The sequence below is a fragment of the Rosa rugosa genome, chromosome 4, assembly GCF_958449725.1.
Source record: "Rosa rugosa chromosome 4, drRosRugo1.1, whole genome shotgun sequence".
In the NCBI taxonomy this organism is placed as follows: Eukaryota; Viridiplantae; Streptophyta; class Magnoliopsida; order Rosales; family Rosaceae; genus Rosa; species Rosa rugosa.
In genome coordinates this window covers 21837612-21857180 of record NC_084823.1, presented here as the reverse complement: position 1 = coordinate 21857180, position 19569 = coordinate 21837612, and the positions used below count along the sequence as shown (strand labels likewise).

Genomic DNA, 19569 nt, shown 5'->3' with positions numbered 1-19569 from the left:
GTGGGAGACCCATAGGTTCGATGGATTCTCTCCCTAGGAAGAGAGCGAATTTGGCACAACCTGATCCATTGATCATTGATACTCAAAATCCGTCTCATGAGAATATTATGGATTGTGGTTGTTGATACCACTTATATTACATACCACCAAGCTTAAGCAATGACCTCGTAGGTGGGCCCCGCGATATGGTTAGTCCCGCCTACGACATGTATCCGATAGATCGACACCTGAGCTACCTTGCTATGGTGGAGGTCGGCCGGTATCTCACCGGGAGGCCATCCTCCTATGCTCTCCAAAAGGCTTCAAGAGAAGCAATAGACACATATTGTCCCACATCGAGAATATGTAAATGGAAGGGGACTTCTTTAGTTATAAAATGGAGTCCACCCCTTCTTAGAATAGGATGGATCCATGATCCCCACACTTGTATTACTACAAAGGTCACTTGGCCTCACTCTTAGTGGAATCTCTAAGTGGACGTAGCCTTGCCTCATGGGCAAGGTGAACCACTATACATGCTTGTGTTACTATCTCTCTCGCCATCATGCTCCATACGTAGTTCCCGTATTCTCTCACAGAAACAGTGGTTATGTCCAAGAGACATCGTTGGCTAACGCCTCAACGTTAGAACCAATTCTTGAGAATATAGAGATCTCTAAAAACTACACTAGTGTACATGGGACGTGGGATATTGAGACCAATGACATCAAACCTTACTCCGTTGAAAAATGCCAACGTAGAGAAAATTGGCGTAAATGGAAATATGCGATCCAGATTGAATAGGATTCACTAACGAAGAGAAAGGATTTCGGGCCTGAGATGCTGACACCTCCTAACATAAAACCTGTTGACATAAATGGATCTTTGTTAGAAAGCGTGATGAGAAAAAAGAGATTATAGACTCGCTTCATGGCACAAGGCTTCTCATAACGCCTTAAAATCGACTACGAGGAGACATGTTCTCCCTTAACTGACGTTATTACGATCCGCTACCTTTTCAGTTTGGTAGTTTCCAAATAACTGAACATGCAGCTTACAAATATGGTTATTACGTATCTTTATGGGGATCTAGATATGAAAATATACATAAAGGTCCCTGATGGACTTTATTTACCCAAATCAAGTGACTCTAGATCACGGAGCGTGTTTGCAATGAGGTTAAAACACTCACTAAGTGACTACTTGATTGGGAAGGGATATAATTAACTATGCCCGTGCGTTTTCATGACAAGTTTCAGACTTGAAATCATCGCGGTTTATGTTGATGAACATAATTGGAACCCTTAATGAGTTAAGGGAAACCGCTGAACACTTGAAATCTAAGTTTGAGATGAATGATCATGGGAAAACATGGCTTTGTCTCGATTTAGAACTTGAGCACCATATCAATGGATGCTTAGGCATTTTGATAAAGTCAAGCCTATAAGCACTGCCATGGTCGTCCATTGTCTTGACCCTAAGAGGGATTCGTTTTGTCCCAGGGATGAACGAACAAGTGTTAGTAGCTGTTTGAACCAATATTTGGCAAGGCTCACGTGGCAGATTGGTGGGCCCGACCACAAAGCGTAATGAATATCCGCGGCTCGACCACAAAGCGTAATGAATATCCGCGGCACATTAAAGATTTACAAAGTTGATTCTCAATTAGCCGCGGCACATAAATGTTTATTGTCAAATTTATGACCGAAGATAACGTGTGCAGAGAGCCGTTATTAGATCGGGAGAGACCAAATGAATCACAAGGCGTAATGAATGACCGCGGCTAATTAGCCGCGGACAAGTCGTAATGAATGACTGCGGCTAATTGCTAATTAGCCGCGGCACATAAAAGTGGATGGATTGTTAGAAGAAAAGTTACTGAAGTCATCAGAAAGTGTTATTGCCAATCATAAGTTACAAGACCTGATTGATTACTCATGAAAGAATCAATCATTGATAACGTCAAAAATATCACAAACATGAATACTGTTCTATTTGTAATCAATGCGGTCTTAGCTGTCAAAGGTTGAGATTGCTTCTTTTTCTTCATTCAGTAGTTTAGTTTCACTATAAAAATGACCATAGGTTTCATTGTTAGAGGTCCTCGACCAAACGCTCTACGAGATTACTCAAATTTTATCTCAATACATTTCTACAATTCAGCAACACTTATCAATCTCTACGTGTTTATCTTATCACTTTCTTTACCGATATTTATCTTCCTGCACTTTACTTTGTTGCTCTTTACATTCCTGCACTTTCTTTACCTGCACTTTCGTTTATGCTATTTATTTGTTGTTATTTACTTTACGTCATTTACTTTATACAAAATCACAAAAAGAATGATCATCACTTCACTTTCACCTCAATCACCGAGTTACACAGCACGAAGGCTGCGGCTAGTTAAGGCCGATCCGTGCTAAAGTCCTTGCATTCAAGGCAGAGAGAACTCCGCGGCAGAGATCAATCCTTCCTCGGCCCACAATCAACTGATCAGAAGTTAGATCAGCGCAAGATCTACAATCTATAACAAAACCTCACTTGGCCTACCAGCCGCGAGTTGGCACGCCCGCTCACACGTCACCACTCTAGAAGGACACGTGTAAGCCAAAGAAGCCCTCGGCCCAGTGACACGTGGCCGAGACGATTTTTGAGCAAACATCTTTTGGCACGCCCAGTGGGACCACACTCGGTGAATCGTTGTTACAGGTGTAGGCAACAAGGCCACACCTATTCTTTTTGTCCAAACAGATCAGCTACCTCTAGAGATCTCATTGTGCCCATGTCAAGTCTCCCAATGACACTTCGACGTCAAGTGGGATCTCTACGAGTGGAGTCATGGCACATCCTTCATCATCAGTCACTACAACTGCCACGGTAGTGTCAGCCTCAACTACAACGAGTCATCCATCTTTCAGTCAGCAGCCACAATCACATATCGTCCAAACCTCAAGGACAACAAATCGAGTTGATTTTACAACTGCGGCTGGTACTCGACCGTATGATCCTGTAACTTATCCATGGGGCCTGCCACCTGGGTATACCCCTCCTTATGAGTCAGTCAGTGTACCAGCAGCTACAGCTAGTACCGGATCGTTCCCTTGGGGGTTCTCTCCGGGCTATAATCCGTTATATGAGCCGCTTAACCTGTCTGCAACAGTTAGTACAGGACAAACTCCATGGCCATCAGGATTTAATCCATTGTATGAACTAGTACCTACAAGCGCACCTGCAACCACTACGGCCGATGTATCTTGGTAGAGTCTTAACCATGATCTTGACAACATTGAAGAAGGCATCGGTCGGTTGGGCCGGAGTCTTGAAAATTGTTTCACTCGGCTCGACCGCAATCTTGAAAATAGTTTTGGGCAACTCAACCACAGCATGGGAATCCAGTTTGATATGATGAATGCGTGGCTACGTTGGTTTCAGACTGGAACAGGAACACAGGTGTCGCAGAGCAGTCAGAATGAAGGCAATAGAAATTGGTCTTTGGAGCAAGGTCAAAGCAGTCAATTACAACAAGTACGACCTCCAACTGGACAGGCTGCACCATTGTCGATGAGACCAGCCGTGACTGTTCATTCTCTAAGTAAACAACAGTCTTTCTTAGAGCCGCGACAGCAATTAGTTCAACAAGTGTCAACTCAACAAGCTTTGCCTAGTGGACATTTAGGGCAAAATACAGGTAACCAGAATCATGTATTCCAGATTCCACGGCCTCAGAACCACCTAGCTCATCAAGCCCTCAACCAGAATAATGTTGTGAGACATGTTCAACCCATCAATCAACACGTATATGCGCAACAACAAACTACTAGTCTGCAGCCTTGGCTGAACCAAGCAGAAAATCAAGGATATGGCCAACAAGTTCCCTTGCATCACAATCCACCACATCACGCAGAGCATGGAATACGATGGCAGCCTATCCAAAACCAGCAACAACCAATATAGCCATGAAATGGCGATAATAATAGACCTGTTCTCTTTAATGAAGTTCAGAATCTGGTGGAGGGCATGGTGGGTGATCTGCGCCAGCGGGTAGATAGACCTACTTATACGAAGCCGTATCCACCTCATATCGACTAAGTTCCCTTATCGCATCGATATCGTGTTCCCGCTTTCCATTTGTTTTCTGGGGATGCTTATCAGTCCACGGTTGAACACATCGGGCGGTTTATTTCACAGTGTGGTGAGGAAAATAGTGAAGAGAATCGCATGCAGTTGTTCGTCAATTCTCTTACCGGTCCAGCCTTTTCATGGTTCATGAACCTACCACCCAATTCTATCCAAAATTGGAGGGATCTTGAGCGAGCTTTCCATGACCGATTCCACAAGGCAGAGCAGAACATACCAGTAGCTGAGTTGGCTAAATCATTTCAGACGACCAATGAGACCGCTCAAGAGTATATAGAGAGATTTAAACTCCTAAGAGCCATATGCAAAGCGCAGTTATCAGAATCCGAGTTTGTGGAGATGGCATTGGCAGGACTTGGCTTCGAGTTCAAGAAAAAGTTCGAAGGTCTGACATTCAGATATCTTTATGAACTTGAATCCAGAGTCATAAGATACGATGCAATTTTGAGAGAAGAAGTGCAGAAAAGGCTTGCTTCAAAAGGCACATACTACACTAGTCAGGCCGTTGGCGCGGCCCATATTGAAGAGTGGAGTAGTGACGAAGATATGGCCGAAATTAATTCGGCTGAGCTTACTGTGAAACGGCCTTTTGTATGCAAGGCTTTAGAGAAAACGGATTCAGTTGCACGTTCACTACACGACACTTATAAATCTCCACCACGCACGTATTCGTTTGACATTCGCAAGGCTGATTTGATCTTTGATCAACTTTTAGCCGCGAAGTTAATGAAATTATCTGCTGGACATGTTTTACCATCTGTTGAACAAATGAAAGGAACAATGTTTTGTAAGTTTCATAATTCCTGGAAACATTCGACTAATAACTGTGTTATCTTTCGTGATGTTGTGCAGGACTTAATCGATCAAGGAAAGCTCAAGTTCCCTGACAAGTCAAGTTCTACAATGAAGGTGGATAGTGACCCTTTCCCGGCTGCCAAAGTGAATATGATTAGTGCTGGGATTCCCATGGCAGCCGACATGAGTGCAAAGCAGAAGGACCTCTCTATGGCTGAAGGAGTGATGGTGGGTTCAATCAAGCTTTCCCCTTCTAAATTAACAACTGCTCAAGTCCCAGTGGCTGCAGTGCTATGTGGAAGGTGCCAGAAGGAGGTTGGTCTTGATAAAATTCTGCAACCAAAGACTCATGACAACGACAGAGTCAGGGAGAAGGGTAAGATGCTTGATCAAAGGGTTTCTCAAAAGTCTCAATCACAAATGCAAGGCGGTCAGAGAATATCTTCGGCCGCAGAACCAAGTTATTATAGAAGGCGTGGAGAAGAGCACGCTAAGAGAGAGAGACCAGTAGCCGCAAAGATTGAGCCAAAGCCTGTCCGTAGAAGGCTTTATTATGATAACCCTCCTTATGATAGCAGCAAGAAGGGAAGTTCTCCAATAAAGCATGGTCAGACTGATCGAGAAAAAGGAAAATATCCTGTGGTGTATGACCGTACTAGCCGCACTAGTTGGGCCAGCAGGAATTCTACTCTGAATAATGGAGGCACCCGAGGATACGATGAAAGGAGGCCACGGACATACAAGCCTCCGGTCACTCATGACAATAGGTGGTACGGCAGACTGTCTAGAGATCACCGCATTGAGCCTTTATCCAAAACCCAGAAACGCTGGCAGCAACGGGAGCTTGCCTTGGCTAGAAGGTTGGCGTTGGCGAGAAAATATCAAGAGGCACAAAAGCAACTTGAGGATAGAAGCAACACAAGCAACACACAAAGGTTACGTGGATGGCGGGAGAGAGAGAATCGACAAAAGCCGCATGGTAGTCGTCATCAAACAAGGAAATTTGATTCAGGATCCACTTCTATGTCAACAACAACCCCAGAGCCACTTACAGAGGATGAGAAGAAAGGAACCATTTATGTTCCTGCTCCAGAGAAAGCTCCAGCAACTGCATCTGACAAGCTACCCCTAGGAGTCAAGGGGAACTGTCGAGTTGAGAAGTTGAGAGTTGAAGTCCTGAGAAACAAGCTACCTCCTTTTTCCTCGAAGAGTTGGACTACCATGAAGGAGTACCACAGGACACATTCGGCTTTAGCTTTGTACGGGCCGACGTGGGAAGAACTTGATACTCTGAAGGCTTTAACAGAAAACCCAGGGCTTGAGCCTTTGATGGTGCAAAGTACATCAAGTGCAGGATTGAAGATTTTGTATCAGGCACAATTAGATGGTGTGTAGTTGGTGGCGGACACTGTTGATTTACCAGTATCCCAACGAGATCTCAAGTATCTCAAGGAGTACCACAAAATGTATTCGGTTATCAGTACATATGGAGTAACTCCACAAGAGAGGAAGTTGTTGGTGAAGATGGAAGAACGCATTCACCAACGAGAACTTGAATATGCTGCGGAGCTGGGCAAGGGAGATTCTGATTTTGAGTTGGAAGAGGAACTAGCAAACATGGACATAGACTGCAATGACACTCATCAACAAACCAGTTCTCTTGTGTGCGATGGAAAAGCCAACCAAGTATTGGCTGATGGAAAATTCCATATTGATGATGAGCAGCCAATGATTGAGGTAGAAGAAGAGCCAGAGTTTGAGAAGCCAACTGATGTTAGCTTTGAAGAAGACTTCATTATCTGTGATGAAGACCTCACTGGCCGCGGCGGAAGCTTCAATAGCCGCGACCATGGTGAAGACCTCACCGGCCATTGTGAAGGAGGTGAGGTGGATGAAGGAGTTGTAGCGTCATCGCTGAATCAGGTAATGACATTGTCAGCTGACGGAGGAGAGGCCGCAGTGAGCATAGTTTATGTTCTTCCCATGGATTTTTTAGCGCAGCCTGACCAGCCACAGTCAATGGAAGGGGATGTTGAGGATACAGTTTTACCAAAAGTTCTTATTGAAGAGCAATCTCATGCTCAGTTTTCCAAACCAACTCAAGCACATCAAACCATTGTATATCACTGCATGGTGTGCAGACAGCAAAGGTGTAGAAGAAGTTGCCTGAAGACAGCAAAGGTGCAAAAGAGAAAGGTGTGTTAGCATGACGAACTCAACCATGATGGACAGCGATATTAAAAAAATATATATATATATATATATATATATATATATATATATATATATATATATATATACAATCCGGCTACACTAAGGACGTCCTTAGTTTTTCTTAGGTACGGATTTCCAGTTTTCACCCACTTTCCGATCAAATTTTCACATCTTAACCGTTCAGTTTTTAGGTCCTAATGTATAGATCACCTCTGCAAAATTTCAGCCAAATTGGTGATCATTAAGGCATCCAAAACTGCAAATTACAACAATGTAAACGAACAGTTCCGGTTCGACAGATTTGGTTCGTTCGTGTAAATTGCAGTTTTGGACGCCTTAACGATCACCAAATTGGCTGAAATTTTACAGAGGTGATCCATACATTAGGATCTAAAAACTGAACGGTTAAGATGTGAAAATGTGATCGGAAAGTGGGTGAAAACAGTAAATCCGTTCCATAAGAAAAACTAAGGACATCCTTACCTGAGAAAAATCCTATATATATATATATATATCGCATGCAACTTACTTGGTTAAAAGTATTTTGTTGAATGGCTGTCGTTTCTCTCTCAACACTCAATGCCTCGCTCGTATGTTGCACCTCCATGTATGCCTACATAATTGAAGAGTCAACAAGTAAGACAACAAGTAGATACCACGGCTAAATAAGGGCCGCGATGAAATGATAAAAGAGAGAATATTTTCTCTACCAACAAATAAATGTGTACGTCATGATCGTCAGGGAAAGAATGAACTGATTTGTTAATTAAAGCGTTGTCCTCACCATTAGCAAAAGTTTCGGCCTGCTCATCATCAATAGTCAATTCAATAGTATGGCCGATGTTGTTATCCGAGCCTGCAGGAGAATATTCTTCAGAAAAGGATGAACTCTGTTGTGCTAAGGCTGGAGTTTCTTTGTGACCATTAGTAGTAGTCCGCTTTCTTTTCCGCCCATCTTGGCTCGTCAAGATATCACCAACTCCTTGGACAATCCGCTGTGTGAACAGTTCCCTTAAATCTGGGTCAACGAATTTCTTTGAGTAATCTGACCACCAATTGACGAAAAGGGGTGTAGCCGTACAACTCGTTTGGTAAGGCTCCATCTTGAAACGGCTGAGACGTTCTTGGTAACATCGTGAGACTGAGTCACACATACCCTGCGTCCTGAGCTTTTGACGCCATGAACATAGATGATTCAATGAGTTGTTTAAAAGAACAGGACAACTCTGAAGGAATCCAAACTGACGAGCAAAATAATTGGGAAGATAGACTTCTACCCCTGGCTTAGAATAATGGCTGAGTGTTAGGCCGTAGTGCAAATCTCTTGAGATTAAGAAACTACCCCAGGTTCCTTTCCATTCATCATCGGACAAGTACTGATCTGATTCTTCGTTGTTTGCGAAAAAGGCCACTTTCCATTTGGTGTAGCAAACATGAAAGTTTTTAAAGTGTTTGAGGGTGTAGAACATGGTAAAACACTTCTCCACTGACCAATGTTCTAAAAGGTGGCCTGGGCGGCCGACTAGGCGGCGCCTAGGCGCTAGGCGCACCCTGACCACCCCTATTATGGGGTAGGCGATGAGACAAATCGTTCGGAGCTTAGGCGGGCGCCTGGGGGGGCTGGAAAGCGACTAGGCGGTCTGGGCGCTGGGCTAGACGCTAGGCGCTGCTTCATTTTTTTTTTTCTGGAAACTCAGATGAATGTTTTCGACGTTGATTCTCAAAAGGTCGGAGGTCTATAACTCTCTCCTCCACAGATCGACCACCATCTTCATCTTCTAAACTGCTATTGATTAATTTCATAATCGGAGATAGCAAGAAAGATTGAGAAAGGAGAGAGGAGATGAGATGACTCACAACAATCTGAAAGTGAAGAAGAGTCGGGCAGAGAGGGGGAGAGAGAGAGAAAGAGAGAGAGAGAGAGATTGGAGGTAGAAGAGAGAGAGAGAGAGAGATATTGGAGGTAGAAGACGAAGATGAAGAGGAACAAGCACGTGAACCTTGTTAACAAAAAAAAACAAAAGAAAAAGAAATCGGAAGAGATGTGGAGTACTCCACATTCAACTATATTTGACCACTATAGATCACATTTGTGATAAGGTTTGGCCGTTTGGAATAGTTTTTTTAATTTTTTTATAAGATAGGGTTTGGATAGTTATTTATAACTACTATTAGGTTTTATTTAATAGTGGTTTTAGTATTACTTATTATTATAGAATTAAATAAATATAAAAAAAATAAAAACCGCCTAGGCGCCGCCTAGGCTCCCACCTAGGCCCCTAGGCGCTAGGCCCTTGGTCTCCGCCCGACTAGCGCCTAGCGATTTTTAAAACCTTGCCACTGACATATGAGATGATGCTGTAGCCATAAGATGCCGCCCATAAGACATCTTATAGTCGAATTCGGGTGCGGCTGTTGACATTTGAGGAAAGTAGGCCCACAACTAGAGTTGGAACATCCAGAGTGGTCCACCAGTATTGGGATCCATGTCATTAGTCACAATTTTGTGCAGACACCTATACAAGTATGCAAGCACAAACGGGCCAAGAGCTAACTGGATGCCCGAAGCTAATGCCTCGGCTAGTATTGCAAAATCAAGAGGACATTGTCATGCTATGCAGCAGAACACATACTTGCATAGCCAATAATACAGAAACGCTGCATGCTCGTTCTCCTTGACTGGTTCTCTGTCTGGCAAAGCATAGTACTTGTACAAGGTGCTATAATTGCGTGACCTTTTGGATTTATTCGTAGCTTGAGCCTGTGCATCTTTATCCTTGAATTTTGGAGCTTGCAGGCTATCTCTAAAAGCAGTTGACAGATTATGATTCACGCTGATTTCAACTCCAACGGGCCGCAGACCAAAAATAGTGCACATATCCATAATTGTAGGACTCATTGGACCCAGCGGCAAGTTCATGGTGTTCGTGGCTAATGACCAGAAACATAAAGCCGCTGCTAGTATGGGCTTCTCAATGACTATGGCTATGTTTGGTATGGCTGGGCTTTTCAGAAAAGCTGGCTTCTGCTTATTTCTGAGAATAAGCAGCTGAAAAGCAAAGCTGCTGAGTGTTTGGTAAACCGGCTTTTTATAAGAGCTGTCAGTGGCAGGAGCAGTGGCAGAGTGTTTGGTAAATCAAACTGGCTTGTGCTTTTTATTTGTGGAATGACCAAATTGGACATGAGAGATTATTTTGCCTTGATTGTATACCAAACAATGTTGTTCGATCAATTGCTCTTGTTATTATTTTTAATCTTTATTATGCATGTCCTTATTAATTTTTGTTAACTTTCAATTTTTATAAATTATGGTGACTATATGATTAATATTGGACAATTTTAAAAATAACTTACACAAAAATAGTAATAACATTAATAACAATTGGTTTCTGGTTCACATCAAATGTTCACGTTATTACGCGCATTCATCAAACTTTGAGTAATGCTATTTCTTATTGTTTCCATTTCTTGTGCACCGTGACCATGATATTCTTCTTCTACATCATCATCCATTTCTATCCCACCACTTTTTACCCATAACCTTCTCTTTCTTCACTGCGGACAAAATGTCTATCATCGTGTGCATGTCTCCGTATATAATTATGAAGTGCCATGGTGGCAATGACAATCTGCACTTGCTTATCAAATGAATAACCTTGCATGTCCCTTAAAATCTTCCACTTTTTTTTCCAAACTCCAAATGTGCGTTCTATAACACTTCTAAGAGAAGAGTGTGCTTGGTTAAATACCTCTTTTTCATTTCTTGGTTCTTGCCTACGGTATTGTTGAAAATGTTGTCTCGGACCTGCACATTCATTAAGCCTTGAATTATCACATTGTATGTTGCAATACCAACTGGTATAAAATGATCAAACCGTTCTACACAAACATTGTCCATTGCTTAATCGTCAAAAAAAACATTGTCCATTGCTTCTCCCTCACCCAATGCCTCTCAACTACCATTCAAATGTTCCTCATAAACTAAAATTGCCATTACTTTCAACATAAATAAATCAGCAAGAAAAACAAACACAGAAACTATCAAACAGTTGCATTGGAATCAGAGGTGGGAATTAATAGAAACTAATGAGAGCTGCAAAGTAATCAAGTTGGGTGAGCTATTGTTGCGCTATAGCCTATAGGAAGCAGTGGTCTCTATCATCAATGATTCAATTTTAGAAAAATCAAAGCCTGAAATTCAACATGAAATCGAAAACCTGAAATTGGAAACTGGAAACTGGGTATGACAAATAAATCTTGAGTGGAAGTGTGGACACTAGTACAAAATCGAAAATAGATAACGGTTCCGCACCGTTGTCTGAAAAAATATATTTTCGTTGTCTAGGTGAGTGTTGTCTTTTTACGTTTCACTCCACAACAGTACTTCACTGATGTTGAACATAATAAAGTACAACGGTTTTTAGTCAAAAATCGTTGTAGATATACTCTGTACATACCGTTAGCACTAAATACACCGTTGTGTATGTAATTATTCAATAACGGTTTTCGCTTAGATATTGATGTGGTAATATAATTTATACATCACTTTTGGCCTTCAACAACTTTCATACACAACGGTTGTTACCAAAAAAATGTTGGCTTCGAGGATTGTATACATCGGTTTTAGTTGAAAAATATTTTTCAACTTCATTACACAACAGTTTCTCATCAAAAACATTGACATTGAGAAACTGTTACATCGGTTTCTAAATTGACAACGTTGTCGGTGATGATGAAGATAGTAAATTACAACGATTTCTAGAATAAATCCATTGTCTACTAGCCAGAGAGACGACGATTTTTTTCAACCATGATCTAGTGCATCAATTCAGGAAATTGAAATGAAATTGCAATATATTAATATATAGAGAAGTACGTACTTCAAGTAATCACATTTACAATGCTTTCGCAGTTAAAATTTTTTCAGTGAAGTTTGCAAAAGTAAAAGAAACTTAAATAATACAAGAATGTATTAAAGAAGTTTTGCGACAAAAGGTAAATTTTGCAACAAATTAAAGAAGTTTCACTAGATAATAGTTAAACCATAGAACTGAGGAGTCTAAAGTTGCTAACAAATTCTGCCCACTCATCACGGACTTCATCAATTTCTTCTTGAAGATATGTGGTCTCCATAGTTCCTTCCCACTAAGGAAAAAAAAAATTGTTAAACATTGGAGCATAAAACCATATGCAAATAAAAAAAAGTACTGTGACATTCAATTATGAATGCACACATCGGTCATGTGATTCACTAAAAATTGAATAGAAGGAATCTGTCCATATAATTGAAACATAATGCAAAATTCTCAAACAAGATGCATTAATCATGCAATAGTTACCAAAAAAAAAAAATCAAGTCATGCCAGAAGTTACAATCTCAAACTGGAAACCTTGAAGCTAAACTAAATTCCTTTTAAGGACATAATGCATCATTATAGGTCTGAATCCTAACTATATATATATGCAATAGAGTATATATAATATGTTGTACCAAGGATATAAACCTGAGGATGCATCAGAACCACTAAATGTTTAAGAATCTTTAGATTAATTTTTCATTGAAAACTTTCTTCTACTGCCCTCATTAGTCTTCAGAGTTGAACATAGTTGTAATGACTTGGGAGGAAAGTAAATGTTTATGGTAAAAATTGAATCTAAAAGTACGACTTCTTTTTTTTTTTTTTTTGAGATAAATGATATCAAAAAAGTACGACTTCTAACCATTCCAGAAACCTGAAAGCAATGATGGGATAAGAGACATATACCTGTATGCCCATAATCTAAGCACATTCAATCATAGCTTGATAACCAGCCTACAATAGGGTTCACTCAGGAAAAATGAGTAGCTGGAAAGGAATAGGAAAACTACATGCATAAGCTTTGTTTTATGGAAAAGATAGTCATATCAGTGGGTTATTACTCAGCCCACCTTCACAGTTGTAGACAAGTGCGAATGAAACTGAAGAAAAGAAGGGTTTTCTTGTTGCTGGTTCCTTTAGCCTTTCATAAAGTCATATTAGACAAAATGAGGAAAACCAATCCTGTGTGCTATGATTAGCCTCAAATATTTTGAACTAAACAAATCAATTATCACAAAGTCCTTGAAAAATACTCATCATCATTTAAACAGGACTTATTTTCATTTTTGAAGGTGCTCTCAAAAGTACATAATGGTACATGTTAACTTTTTAGTAAATCCATCTTCCTAAGTCACCATTTAAACAAGTTCTTTTCAATTTTTAGGTAAAAATTAGAAATGTTCTTTAAAACCTCGAAAACATGGCCCCTTTAAAATGGATCCTTGTGGGAAAGCAAATTCTTATCTCTAACTATGATGTCGACTATGACATTACACAATACATATCCACATGATCCACTTTCCAGAAAAGAAATTACTGATATGATGCAATACTGTACTCGAATCTCAAAAGCAGTTTACCTAAAGGATGAACAAGAAAACAAAACACATATGATATAATTTTAAGAAATCAAAATACATAATGTGACTTCTCAATTAGTTTCAGCAGGATTTGAATAGATCGAAAACATAGGATTGATCAGGCATATCAGTTTTACAGCAAGCATTTAAGTTAATCAGTATCAGACAATTCAGTCTCAAGTAGGTCATCCATTGCATGCCCACACATACTAATTTCTTCTTCATTGTCTAATTTGGGATCCCTCTTTGGTTTATCAAGACTGGTACACTATTACTAGCCATAGCTCTTACATTTTATTTACTTCCGTCAAACAATGGGGAAGTTCATATATAGATTAGATGGAAGGGGATAGGTCTAAAATAAAGGTCACAGTTGATTTCGTAATTGATAGAGAAGCTTTCATTCAGTACTGAGACTACTGCCATAGTAAAGTAGGGACAAAAATATCACGCGATCTCTCCTTAAATCAATAAAGTCCACCAAAGAGTACGGTGGCAGAAGTCTATATCCACAAAAGACAATGTCAAGAGACATTAGGAGATGGAATTGTTCCAACATAATACGGGTCACGGATTGGTATTAAAGAAGAGAACTTGAAAACCCAAAAATAGGCAGATGCTGAACCAGCACTCTAGGACTTGGATCACCTACAACGAAGATGCTTAAACCATGTAGAACTTTATTTATTCTATTTAAATCCATAAGCAAGCATTTTGCTTTACCAATTCTGGCTTTTCTGTTCCTCCTTATAATTTCAGCATGCATACACTTTCTTTCATTGAGAACAGTAAATAATTGTAGGGTAGTTACAAAACATTCAAATTGACTGCATGTTTAATTAGTTGGTAGAAAATCTGTAATTTGATGGCCAACCAGAAAGATTTGAGCATAATTTGATGTAATACATGATCTAGTTTCCACCAAAATGAAAGTATAGACTTGCCCTTATACCTTTTTATAGTAGGATGTACCATTAAGAGAAACAGACATCGTAATAATCATAAAAAATGAGAGAAGAAAATCAAAGAAAGATAGGAGATTGGAAGAAGAGAGACTTGGTCTTCCCATACTTGAACCATCATTCGTTCAACGATGCAGGGGTCACTCTTACAATCAAAATCTTTATTTTTATTCTATTTGGACCTGGGACGACAATCTCATTGAATCATAACCGTATTTTCATATGATTTCCATTTCTGAGATGTACATAGAACATGTTGGATGTTGTATTTATTTTGAAAAACAACTAAGTAAACGGATCAAATCTATACAAACTGATCCCAAAGTCCTAAACCCAAAACAATTTGAAATAGCTAAACATAAAATCTATCAAATCTATCAGTTTCTATAGTATTTGAAACAGCTATACTCTTTGTTTCAATGCAATTAGAAACAGAAACAGAAACAGAAACAGAAATTAATCACAAATTCAGAAACAGAACTTAAAAAAAGAAAGAACTAACAACTCAGAAATTAAAAAGCAAATCGGCTCAGAAACAACTAACCTCGTGCTGAGATGAGGAGGTGAGAATCCCCCTTTTCTGAATATGAGCTATGTCTCTCTCTCTATGTCTTTGTGCAAAGCAAAGCAAACAAACACACCTTATCTCTCTATCCCTCTGTGGATCGTTCTTGATAAGTGATCGAATTGAAATGGATCAAAGTACCTGAAAACATAACCAAAGAGAGCGCAGCTTAGCGGAAGTTGAAACAAATCGAATCGAAATAGGTCTTCTCTCCCTATCGTTCTTTCCCTCGCTCACCTTCTCTGTACTTCTACGGAACAAAGACGCAAAGCCTCTGAATATCACCTGAAAATTAGGGGAGAGAATTACCGGATTCAATTGGATTCAAGCGGCGACGACAACGGATCTCTCTCTCTCTCGATCTTTCTTGATAACTGATCAAGACGGTTGCACGACTGTAGAAGAAGGATACGATATATCCAGCCAGATCAGTGGCAGAGCTGCAAAAAAATTTCAAGCGAGGGCAAAAGTGACAATTCGTGATGAACAGTGTAACGGTGCAACCGCAACCCAGCTTTAGATGTATGTGTGTATGTATAATTAAACGCAATAGCTTGGGTTTTTTTTATTTTATTTTATTTTTTTATTTTTTTATGACAGCTTGGGATTGATCTTGTTGGGATCTTGTTTCTCATTCCTAGTTTTGATGAATTAGAATAAAATCCTTTAAATAAACAAATTTTTAATCGTGGATCAACACTTTTAATATTTACAGATTGATAACGGTTTTAACCGTACCGTTGTATATTAAATTAACAAATTTCTAACCAAGGGACCAACACTTTTAATATTTGTAGATCGATAACGGTTTTGCCCGTACCGTTGTATAAGTTAAATTTACAAATTTCTATCCAAGGGACCAACACTCTTAATATTTGTAGATCGATAACGGTTTTGACTGTACCGTTATATAAGTTCAGTTCACAAATTTCTACCAAGGGGCCAACATTTTTTTACTATTTATAGATAACGGTTTTTACCACACCGTTGTACAAGTTAAATGAGAAAACTTCTAACTAAGGGACCAACATTTTTTTAGTATCTATAGATAACGGTTTTGACTATACCGTTGTAAAAAAAAAAACCACAACGTTTTTTATTAAACCGTTATCTAAGTAACGTTGTCTATTTTCGATTTTGTACTGGTGGGAAACTGGAAACTGGGTATTCCAGATAAAACTTGCAGACAAGAAAATGGATATGAACCATCAGCAACCATAAATCTATGAAAAAAACATTTGACAAGATAAAGCTACAAAAGACTCTGCCTTCCATCTCGTCAAATCCCACTTGTTCAACTATTCTCATTACAAAACAAAATTTAACCCAATTCTCAATTCTCAATTCTGAAAAAAAAAACTTGTTCATCTATTTCCAATTCTCCAATAAATATACAAACTTGTTCATCTATTCTCATCACAAAACAAAACCCAAAATTTTATCGAATCCAATCCACCCAAAATTTCAGGTTTTCAGGACAGAGAGAAATGAAATCAAACCTCATGAAACCCAATTGAAAGTGCATCAAGTTCATCACAGCCCATACAAATTCACTTAACCATTTTGCTAAACATTCCCATAACTACGAAAATCAAAACAAATATAACAACAATTTGATTAAAGATAAGAACGAAGCAGAGGGAGAGAGACTGACCTGAATATCGAAATTGTCAAGTAGCCTTGCTTGATTGAGGCTTCAATTTCACTTCTGAAATCCTGATGAGATGCAAGTGAAGCAGCGTTAGAGGGAGATCGAGAGGCGGCGACTGATGGGTTCTGTGATTAGAGGGAGATCGAGATGCGGCCACCGAGATGCAGCGACTGATGGGTTATGTGATTAGAGGGAGATCGAGAGGCGTCGACTGTGATGCGTTCTGTGATTAGATGGAGAAGGAGATCGAGATACTGATACATCGAGGGTTTGATGGTAGATGACTGTAATTGGTTCAACCAAAGGAGGGTAGAAACCGGGATTTAAAAAAATTCATTAATGTACAGTAAACACCGCTACAGTGCTCAGCGAGCTTCTGGCTTCTAAAAGCTGGGGGGAGCCAGCTTCTGCTTTTCGATAGAAGCTGGGGCAGCTTTTTCCAAAAGCTGAGGATAAGCTCACTCACCAAACGGTTGTTGCTCTTGTGCTTATAAGCAGGGGAGCAAAAAAGCCCCACCAAACATAGCCTATGTCTTGCTCCGTGAGCTTAATAGCATCATAAATGCCAAGTTTCCGCCAAGCGTCAGCATAGAAAAACTCCATTCTTGGCACCCATGCTTTCCATTCTTCCGTGAGGGTCGGCCAACCTTCAGGCCGGGAACAAGCCCAGGAAGACCAATCATGTTGGACAAAGTGGCTAGAGTGATCTGATTGATATTTGTAAAGGACTCTTGTGATGATTAGAGGTGTACCGTCAGGAAAGTGAGGGCCTAAATAAAGGCTTGGTGGAGTTTGCCCTGCCAATTTGTGAATCTCTCCACCTCGCATTTTTTCAAGTACAGAAGACAAAGCTTTGTCGTATTTTTCTGAGAATTCCATGGCTTCTTCTTCAAAAAGGCTTCCCATGGTGTGTAGACGATTTGCAAGTCTTAGGATGGATGTTTGTTTTGTGAGCATAAGGGATGTCTAGGGTTGTGTATTTATAAGGGTCATCACCGATTGAATCCCCGTCAAATAAGGCTTGGAAGGATTTTCAAGTAGCCGCAGAAGATCTAAAGATATTGGGAGAGAAAGAAAATTACATTCAAGAAGGAATTGAACTGAACGTGGCCTATTTAAGATACATTCTACTTTGTCTCCTCATCAAACATGGACTTTAAATGCACATTGGCTGCAAAGAATCATGAAAATAATGGGAAGAAAGAAAGTAGTATCCAAAAAGGAAAGGGAGTGCAGCTATTGCCGTGATTTTCTTAAAAAAAAAAATTGAAGTACCCAGTTTTTATGAAGATATCGACTGGGATACCCAAACACAAGGATTTTATGATTACATTGGCAGCCATGATTCTGTTCATTACATGGCAGCCATGTTTTTCATATTATAGCATGATTCTTTGATTCATTAAAAGCATGATCTTCCCAATTAATTGGCAGCCAATGCGCCATAATTAATTGGAAAGCCCAGTTTTTGTGAAAGGTATCGACTCAGGCATTGACGATGCATATCTAGATATATGGCAGCCATGTTTTTCATATTAGAGCAAGTTCACCCGTAGTCAAGAAAAGGCAAAGTCGAGAAGTTAAGAATTCGACCAGTCAAGTTACTATTCACTACCACTGGACATAGGTTTGCACCCGTTTTTTTTTTTGCCCGGTCAACACTGTTCACTTTTTACTGTTTATCTCTGTTGTTCACTACTTTTTGCTGTTCACCAGTTGTTTACTGTTCATTTTACTGTTTAAATTCCCTGTTCACTTTACTGTTCATCAGAATTTTACACCTTTTTTAAAAAAAAATAAAATATATTTAATGATAATAATGGATAATTGTGTGCTTTGAATTTAGCTTGTATTATGTTTATTATGTGCTATGATTTTAAATATAAGGTGTGTGCTTTAATACGTGGAATTTCCAAATACAACTTTTATTTCATTAAATTGTCCCTTACATAAATGAAAAACTAAGAAAAAGTACAATACAATTACAAACATGCATAATAACCTAATTATTCAAATCATAATCCTCATCCTCTCTAGAAATCCAATTTGTGTTTGAAGGCTCATCATTAGGGTTAGGGTTGGTGGACTCACCCGGAGAGAAAGGGGAAAATTGTGGTTGTGTAGGATATCCCCCGGGGTAAGGTGGTTGCTGATAGTATCCACCGGGGTAAGGGGGTTGTGAGAATCCACCGGTGAAGGGAGGTGGTGGGAATCCACCGGTTAAGGGAGGTTGTGGGAATGCATCGGGGTAAGGTGGTTGTGGGTATGCACCGGGGTAAGGAGGTTGTGGGTATGCACCACCAACATTTGGTTGTGGGAATGCACCACCAAAATTGGGTTGCGGATATAGAAGGTGGCGGCTGCTCGTCAAGATCTTCTTTCTCCGCTATCTTCTTTTGTTTTCTTGACCAATAACGCTTTTTATTTGGCGTCATTTTACTTGTATCAATCTCCATAATACGCTCTTCCCTCTCTTTATTTCGCTCTTCCCTCTCTTTAATTCGATCTTGCCTTTCTTGAAATAGGAGTTGCTCTTTTCGCATTTCGATTTGCAAGAGGATACATGCTCTTTTCTCTTCCTCTTGGAGACTTCGAGCGAATTCGTCATCGAGTTTTTTCTTGCCCTTGGTTGCCTCTATTTGGTTGTTCGCTATACTCTCGAGACTGCTTGAGTAAGGACTTTGATCTTTCGCTGCCTTCTTGGCTCACCGGATTGCTTCTTTCGCATCCATGTCCAAGTTGATGGGGGAATTTGCAGCAATTGGTTGTGTGTGCGTATGTTGACTTCCTACATTTGATGTTCCTCCGGATGTATGGTTAGGGATGT

The 19569-nt window shown here is 39.9% G+C and overlaps 2 long non-coding RNA genes across 2 annotated transcripts; both read right to left on the bottom strand.

The window, feature by feature from the left end:
- Positions 1–10475: 10475 nt before the first annotated feature.
- Positions 10476–17267, bottom strand: LOC133706756 (uncharacterized). Its single transcript, XR_009844707.1, has 2 exons — positions 16746–17267; positions 10476–10930 (listed from the first exon to the last, which is right to left on the bottom strand). It is a non-coding gene; the product is annotated as an uncharacterized LOC133706756 (long non-coding RNA).
- On the bottom strand, positions 11962–15487 carry LOC133746094 (uncharacterized). Its single transcript, XR_009863956.1, has 3 exons — positions 15329–15487; positions 15071–15232; positions 11962–12270 (listed from the first exon to the last, which is right to left on the bottom strand). It is a non-coding gene; the product is annotated as an uncharacterized LOC133746094 (long non-coding RNA).
- Positions 17268–19569: the final 2302 nt, after the last annotated feature.